Genomic DNA, 7,977 nt, shown 5'->3' on the forward strand with positions numbered 1-7,977 from the left:
AGAAGTAATTATCTGTACTTAAACTTTTCTTTATCATTTATAAAGATAAATATTCTGTTTTTTTAGAGGTGTATGACACTGTTCTAACAATTAATATATGTTGAAAGTAGAAGATTTCATGAAATTATAGGACAATTTCCTGTAAAATTACAGTGATAGATGTTAATTATGGTAAATATAATTACAGTTTTTTTTACAGTTTATCTCCGTTTTAAATTTTACAGTTTTTTCCTGTTTTTTTACAGACATTCTCTGCTGCCAGAAAAATACCGTTTTTTTACGCTTTTTTTTTTTTTACAGTGTGGGCATCTGCCTGGATAGAGACGATTCTAATAAGACATCAAAATCATAAGGTAGATTATTCAGACAGCAATTACAGTGATTACCAAGCTAACAGAGTTAGCCTCAGGCCATTCAAACCCATGAACTGAGGTGGCACAACCCGCTAGCATGCCAGCTAACATATCCTGCCGTGTACCGAAGCGGTTAGTCACCGACACGCCAATATTGGCAAACAAATGACACTTGTATAATGATACCTTTTTATAAAGTATAGTCAATGAGAACTCTGTTGGGGCGGCTTAGTGGGTGGCACTGTCACCTTACAGCAAGAAGGTCCTGGGTTCGATCCCCAGGCGGGGCGGAGATGCATGTTCTCCCCGTGTCTGCATGGGTTTCCTCCCACAGTCCAAAAAACGTGCAGTCAGGTTAACTGGAGGTGCTGAATTGCCCTATAGGTGAATGTGTGTGTGTGTGTGTGTGTGTGTGCCCTGCGATGGACTGGCACCCCATCCAGGGTGTTACTGTGTGCCTTGCACCCATTGAAAAGCTGGGATAGGTTCCAGCACCCCCCTGCAAACCTAATTGGATAAGCGGATAAGAAAACGAATGAATGAAAGAACTCTGTTGGTCGCTCCGGATTAGTTTGCCATGTTTGTAGTATTTTTGTAAAAAGAAAAGTTGTGCCGCACTGAATGCTGGGATTGCCTTCATTGCTGATGAAGCATCGGATGCTCCCTCATTATTCAGTCAGATTATCGTTTAGAATTAAGGCACCTCAGTAGGCAGCATTTTAAGGTATCTAAGACTTTAGACATGCCCTCTTCTCTAGAGTGCAAAGGTTGGCGTAAAATGTGTCCATGTAGAGAGCTCACTAGGTTTTCAGACAGGTACTCTGGTTTCCTGCCAACAGAACATGCAGAAGGTAAACTGGCTGCTCTAAACTGCACCAAAGTGAGAGTGTATGAATTAATATGTAGTTTTATCTCTGTGCTATGTGATAGACTGGCACCCTGTTTCCAGGTAATTCTGGACCCACCGCATACCCGGCTAAGATGAAACAGTTAATAAATAAATGACCGTGAGTAGAGTCCATTTAGAGTTCATTATACCAGAACAGAAATGGATATTCGGTAACATCATCTCGCCACGTTCTCCAAAGCCGGGTTGAAATCTAAGCTGCTCGCGATGCCGATCCTATACGGGAATCAAAGTCATTACACTCCGATGGCAACATGCCCAGATAGATTTATTATGCTGGTATACTTGAGGTGCCATACGACACTGAACTGGAGTCAGTATGAACCATGCATGGATTGCACTGGCACCCAGTGTACCACATGTATTCTTATACTTTGTCTCTATGCGCTCGGTCCAGTTTATTCAGTCTCTAGTGGATGACGACTGTTTATTTAATTATTTATTTGACAGATTTTACCGTAATGTGGGCATCACACGCAGTGCCTTGAGCCTGCCAGTAATAGTGTAGTCGTCACGCCCATAGTACCACCAAGACTGAGCAAATGAATGCCTTTATTTGTTATATATACATATGTGAAGAAATAATTTCGTTCTACTGTACACCTGTATAGCCCTGAGATGGACTGGCGCCCCGTCTAGGGTGTTACTGTGTGCCTTGCGGCCATTGAAAAGCTGGAATAGGCTCCAGCACCAGCCCGCGATCCTAATTGGATAAGCGGTTAAGAAGGTGAGTGAGTGTACATCTGTATATCCCAGCTTGTTTGTCAGCCATTGTATGGCGCCCCTGGAGCAGACAGGGTTAAGAGCCTTGCTCAAGGGCCCAACAGTTGCAGCATGGCAGAGCCTGGATTCAAACTCTGAGCCTTTCAATTTATAGGCCAAAGCTCTACCCACTAGGCTACCACTGTCCCAAATTTAGAGTAATAAGTAATATAATACAACTGCCCTTAATGTAAGCAGTACATGCGGCAGTATATTGAAAATACTAGTGGGAGCTCAGGTGGCGCGGCGGTAAAATACGCTAGCACACCAGAGATGGGATTTCGAATACGGCTGGGCTTTGCGGCTATATGAACAACGTTTGGCTGTTGTTCATACAAGGAAGGGAGTCAAATAGGGACCTCATAACCTCATGATGCTGGCTGGATGATGGCGTCTGCACAGAGTAGAGGAATAATGCTGATCAGGGTGTGGCTCTCCATACTCAAGGCTGATCCGCATATGGACTCGCCTTGTGCAGGTAAAAATATGCAGTCGGGTACTGTGCACGTATCGGAGGGGGCATGTTTCAGTTCGCTCTCCTCAGTCAGGGCGAGGGTCAGCACCAGTAGAGAGGAAGCATAACAAAATCGGGTAAAAATTGGACACGCTTAAAATCGGCAGAAAAAGGGAGAAAATGCATTAAAAATAAAGGAAATACTAGTAAAATATGCCGCTTATTTTTAAAAGACATACAAAACATCAATAATTCTCAATTCTCTGAAGTTCTTTTGACAGGGAGGCTCCAAAATTGCCTAAATTTCCATCTGGATCAATGAAGTATCAATCTAGCCATAAGTGCGCTTTTAGTGCTGGTCCCAAGCCCAGATAAAAAAAAGAAGGGTTGCACCAGGAAGGGCATCAGGTGTAAAAACGGTGCCAAATCAGGTATGCGAACAAGAACGATCAACTGTGGCAGCCAGAAAAAATTGGTATATCATAGATCTTTATATTTTTGCCTATTTTACTTGCACTAAGAAAAACAAAACAAACGCAACTGTGAGTGTTCTTCCAAACAACCATGCGGATGTTAAAGTAATACAAATCCAGATAACGAGACTATAACGAACTATAGATAGTCCTTTAATGACATGCCTGCACCGTGATCCATTTACGGAATAGGGACTGCAAACCGAGACGAACGGTCCCGTGATGATCGGGCATGGTTTGTCCCTTTATGGTTCTGTACTCGGTACTATGACACGTATACTATGGCATGGCAAGAACACACGTCATTCGAAACCGTAATGAGGGCGTAGCAGCTGCTCGGGGTAGAATATCATAACATTGAGCACCGCCGTGCTGAACGGAGGGGAACGGTAAACAGAAGAGCTGAAATAGCACGTCTGATTGGTGGTTAGCATAGTGTACGTGTAGCAAGTGTAGTTATTCATTCATTTTATCCCAGCCTTTCAACGGGCGCAAGGCACAAAGTAACACCCTGGATGGGATGCCAGTCCATCGCAGGGCAGACACACACACATAAACACACCCATTCACTTATAGGGCAATTCAGTGTCTCCAATGTTTTTGGACTGTGGGAGGAAACCGGAGCTCCCGGAGGAAACCCACGCAGACACGGGGATAACATGCAAACTCTGCACAAATCCCCGACTGGGGATCGACCCCAGGACCTTCCTGCTGTGAGGCGACAGGCTGGGCTCGCCCAGATTTAACCAAGGTCCACAAGTCCCAATGTTGCTATGTGCCACCCAATCTACCCCCACTATACTGCACCACCCAAGTGTCAACTTACATCTCAAGTACGCTGACCCTAGGTGCTAACGGGCAGTTGGGCATCTGCACTGACGTGATTGGCAAACGTCTGAGGTGGGGATGGCTGAAGCAGCCAATTTTGTATCTCCCAAGTGTATTTACCTCACTTGGACTGTGGGAGGAACCCGGCGCTCCTGAAGGACATGGGGAGAACATACAAACTCCAGACCAGAATGGACCCAGACCACTACACCTGGGAATCGAGCCCAGGAGCTTTTTGTCATGAGGTGACAGTGCTACCCACTGATCCACCGTGTCACCCTCCCCCCCCCTTTATTTAGTTTAAATATGGAGCATATGCCAGCTTTTCAGTGGGCGCAAGGCACACAGTAACACCCTGTCTCCAATTAACCTGACTGCATGTTTTTGGACTCTGGAGAACATGCAAACTCCGCACAGAAAGGATCCGGACCGCCCCGCCTGGGGATCGAACCCAGAACCTTACTGCTGTGAGGCGACAGTGCCACCCACCGAGCCACTGTGCCAACCCTGGCTGAACCACCCAGACTTAAAAATTATGATCACATGTATGTAAATCACCATACTGTATGTAGTACTCTTTACTAAGAGTTTAATTGGGATATAAGGGGGCGACCATGCGCTCCTTCTGCTGCTTAGGTTTAATACAACAATGGCACACAAGAGCTGGTGATACGCCCGTGCACATACAGTAGAGGTAACCACAGTATTCATATAGTAAAGTCACCACCCAAAAAACAAAGCGCATCAGTGCATTTGTCTGTAAATCTGTACCGCAAACTATTACATCCAGTGTCTTTGTGGACGAAGGATGAATAGAAAAAGTCCTCCCATCCATCATGTCTCTAATAAACCCGCTGTTCCGTTCCCTCTCACATGATTCGCTTCTTCTCTGCCCACTGCCCGAACACAAAGGGGACAAAGAATTCGCTGAGAAAAACAGCAATACTGTCCTGCTTTGTTTCTCAGCCTACTGGCATTGGCATCATACCATCATCCTACTTTCAAAATGAATGCAAATGTATATGGAAAAAAAAAAGTACGACCACCACTAGAGCTTAAAAGATTATTATGGATGATCATTTTTATGTTTTATCATTGTTTTATGATTGACAGGGTCAGAGCGGGTCCGGCGATCCTGGAATCACTGGGCACGGTGTAGTAAATGCTTTGTGGAACTGTCTGATAACAATTGGGGATTCGAACCCTGGATCTCAACAGCAGTGGGCTGGAGTAACATTGGAAGAAGAAGAATGCCTTTATTCGGCTCAGAGTGCAGGGTCAGTCATTGTTCGGCGTCTCTGGAGCTCAAGGGTCCAACAGTGGCTGCATAGCAGAGCCGGGATTTGAACCAACAATCTTCCCACTGACAGCCCAAACCTTCACCCACTAGGCTGCCACTTTCTCAACCACAGTCTAACGTCATTATAAAAGAACTAATAAAATAATTGTTCAATGTGTTTGGGAAGGCCTACAAAGCCAATTCTAAGGATTTAGGTCTCCACTGAACCACAAGAAGAGTCATCATAATAAAATGATAGATCTACTGATGATGGAAGGGGATGGGCAGCCTGCTACAATGTCTCCATTTTTCAAATACAACAAACATTTCACTCTAATAACAGGTGGCTTGGTGGGTGGCACTGTCATCTCAAAGCAAGCATCTTGGATCTCGGGTTTGAATCCTAGATGGAGTGATCTGGGTCCTTTCCGAATCTCAGCTCTGGGCGCCCTCAAGCAGGCACAATTGGCAGTGCCTGCAGCTGACAAAATTGGCCACTAGTCTGCTGGGTGTGAAAAGATTAGGTTAAAAAGAGGACGGGGTCTTCGACGCTGGGTGAGGACCTTGGTTAGTAGCACGAGGCATCTGTACAGATGTTGAGGAACACTGAGACTGGCGAATCCACCAAAGTATGGGTAAAGAGCACGTGTCAGGCAAGTATACCCTTCTCAGATGTGATCCCCAGTAGTGGAAAACTAATTGGCTACGATCAGCCATAAGCAGCAGTGCTGGAGTTTTTAAACACCTCACTGTCACTGCCAGACTGAGAATAGTCCACCAACCAAAAATATCCAGCCAACAGCGCCCCAAAGGGCAGCGTCCTGTGACCACTGAGGAAGGTCTAGAAGATGACCGACTCAAACAGAAGCGGTAGATGATCGATCGTCTCTGACTTTACATCTACAAGGTGGACCGACTAGGTAGGAGTGTCTAATAGAGTGGACAGTGAGTGGACACGGTATTTAAAAACTCCAGCAGCGCTGCTGTGTCTGATCCACTCATACCAGCACAACACACACTAACACACCACCACCATGTCAGTGTCACTGCAGTGCTGAGAATGATCCACCACCTAAATAATACCTGCTCTGTGGTGGTCCTGTGGGGGTCCTGACCATTGAAGAACAGCATGAAAGGGGGTAACAAAGCATGCAGAGAAACAGATGGACTAGTCAGTAATTGTAGAACTACACAGTGCTTCTATATGGTAAGTGGAGCTGATAAATGGACAGTGAGTGTAGAAACAAGGATAACTTTGTTTAAGCGGGACCTCATTTCTTGTTTAACGCTGCTATAAAAAAAAATACTACATGAGGAAATCTCGCCTCCTGATAACGTCTCTGGCTCGGCACTTACTTTTCCTTCCACTTTCACAACAAAGTGCTTAGGATTTCCAGAAGATACGTTTGCACGAACTTCCTGTCTGGAATGAACCTCCAAACATTGACAGTTCATGCTGAAAAGCGCCAAGAATAATTACAATGAAGGTTTACGGCCCGATGGAAACTCGCTGTAAATGTACGTACTGTACGTGTGAGAGAAAATGACCACTACGGGGCTATAGATAGCAACAATGGTCGCACTGTATGTGTGTGTGTGTTGAAGTTTTCAGGAATGCGTTTGGCCTTTGGTCGTGATTCTGGTAATACCCGAAGCATGTGTGGCTCGCAGTACTAGGCGGCCTTTATCATTTATAAATACACCCACTGCACTGGACATGGTCTGGACTCCCACTCTTCCCTCTCCATGTGTGTGTGTGTGTGTTAACATAATGTTAACATTTATTTTCCTTCATTCATTTATTTTCACACACCAATTCAGCTCAATCAACATTCACACAAACTTAGGTCCAATTTAAAACAATCCATTTTATCTGCTTTACACAGACACAGGCAAAAATCTGCCCTATTCGGGAAAATTTCTGCCCTATAGGGCAAAAATCCTCATATATAGGGAAAATTTCTGCCCTATAGGGCAAAAATCCTCATATATAGGGAAAATGTCTGCCCTATAGGGCAAAAATCTGCCCTATTCGGGAAAATGTCTGCCCTATAGGGCAAAAATCCTCATATATAGGGCAAATGTCTGCCCTATAGGGCAAAAATCCTCAAAAATAGGGAACATTTCTGCTTTATAGGGCAAAAATCCTCATATATAGGGAAAATTTCTGTCCTAATGGGGAAAATTTCTGCCCTATAGGGCAAAAATCCTCAAAAATAGGGAACATTTCTGCTTTATAGGGCAAAAATCCTCATATATAGGGAAAATTTCTGTCCTAATGGGGAAAATTTCTGCCCTATAGGGCAAAAATCCTCATATATAGGGCAAATTTCTGCCCTATAGGGCAAAAATCCTCATGTATGGGGAAAATTTCTGCCCTATAAGGCAAAAATCTGCCCTATAGGGCAAAAATCCTCATATATAGGGCAAATTTCTGCCCTGTTGGGGAAAATTTCTGCCCTGTAGGGCAAAAATCCTCATATATAGACAAAATTTCTGCCCTATAGGGCAAAAATCCTCATATATAGGAAAAATTTCTGCCCTATAGGGCAAAAATCTGCCCTAATGAGGAAAATTTCTGCCCTATAGGGCAAAAATCCTCATATATAGGAAAAATTTCTGCCCTATAGGGCAAAAATCTGCCCTAATGGGGAAAATTTCTGCCCTATAGGGCAAAAATCCTCATATATAGGACAAATTTCTGCCCTATAGGGGAAAAATCCTCATATATAGACAAAATTTCTGCCCTATAAGGCAAAAAATCCTCATATATAGGAAAAATTTCTGACCTATAGGGCAAAAAATCCTCATATATAGGGCAAAAATCCTCATATATAGGAAAAATTTCTGCCCTAATGGGGAAAATTTCTGCCCTAATGGGGAAAAATCCTCATATATAGGGAAAATTTCTGCCCTATAGG

The sequence above is a fragment of the Trichomycterus rosablanca genome, chromosome 10, assembly GCF_030014385.1.
Source record: "Trichomycterus rosablanca isolate fTriRos1 chromosome 10, fTriRos1.hap1, whole genome shotgun sequence".
NCBI lineage: Eukaryota > Metazoa > Chordata > Actinopteri > Siluriformes > Trichomycteridae > Trichomycterus > Trichomycterus rosablanca.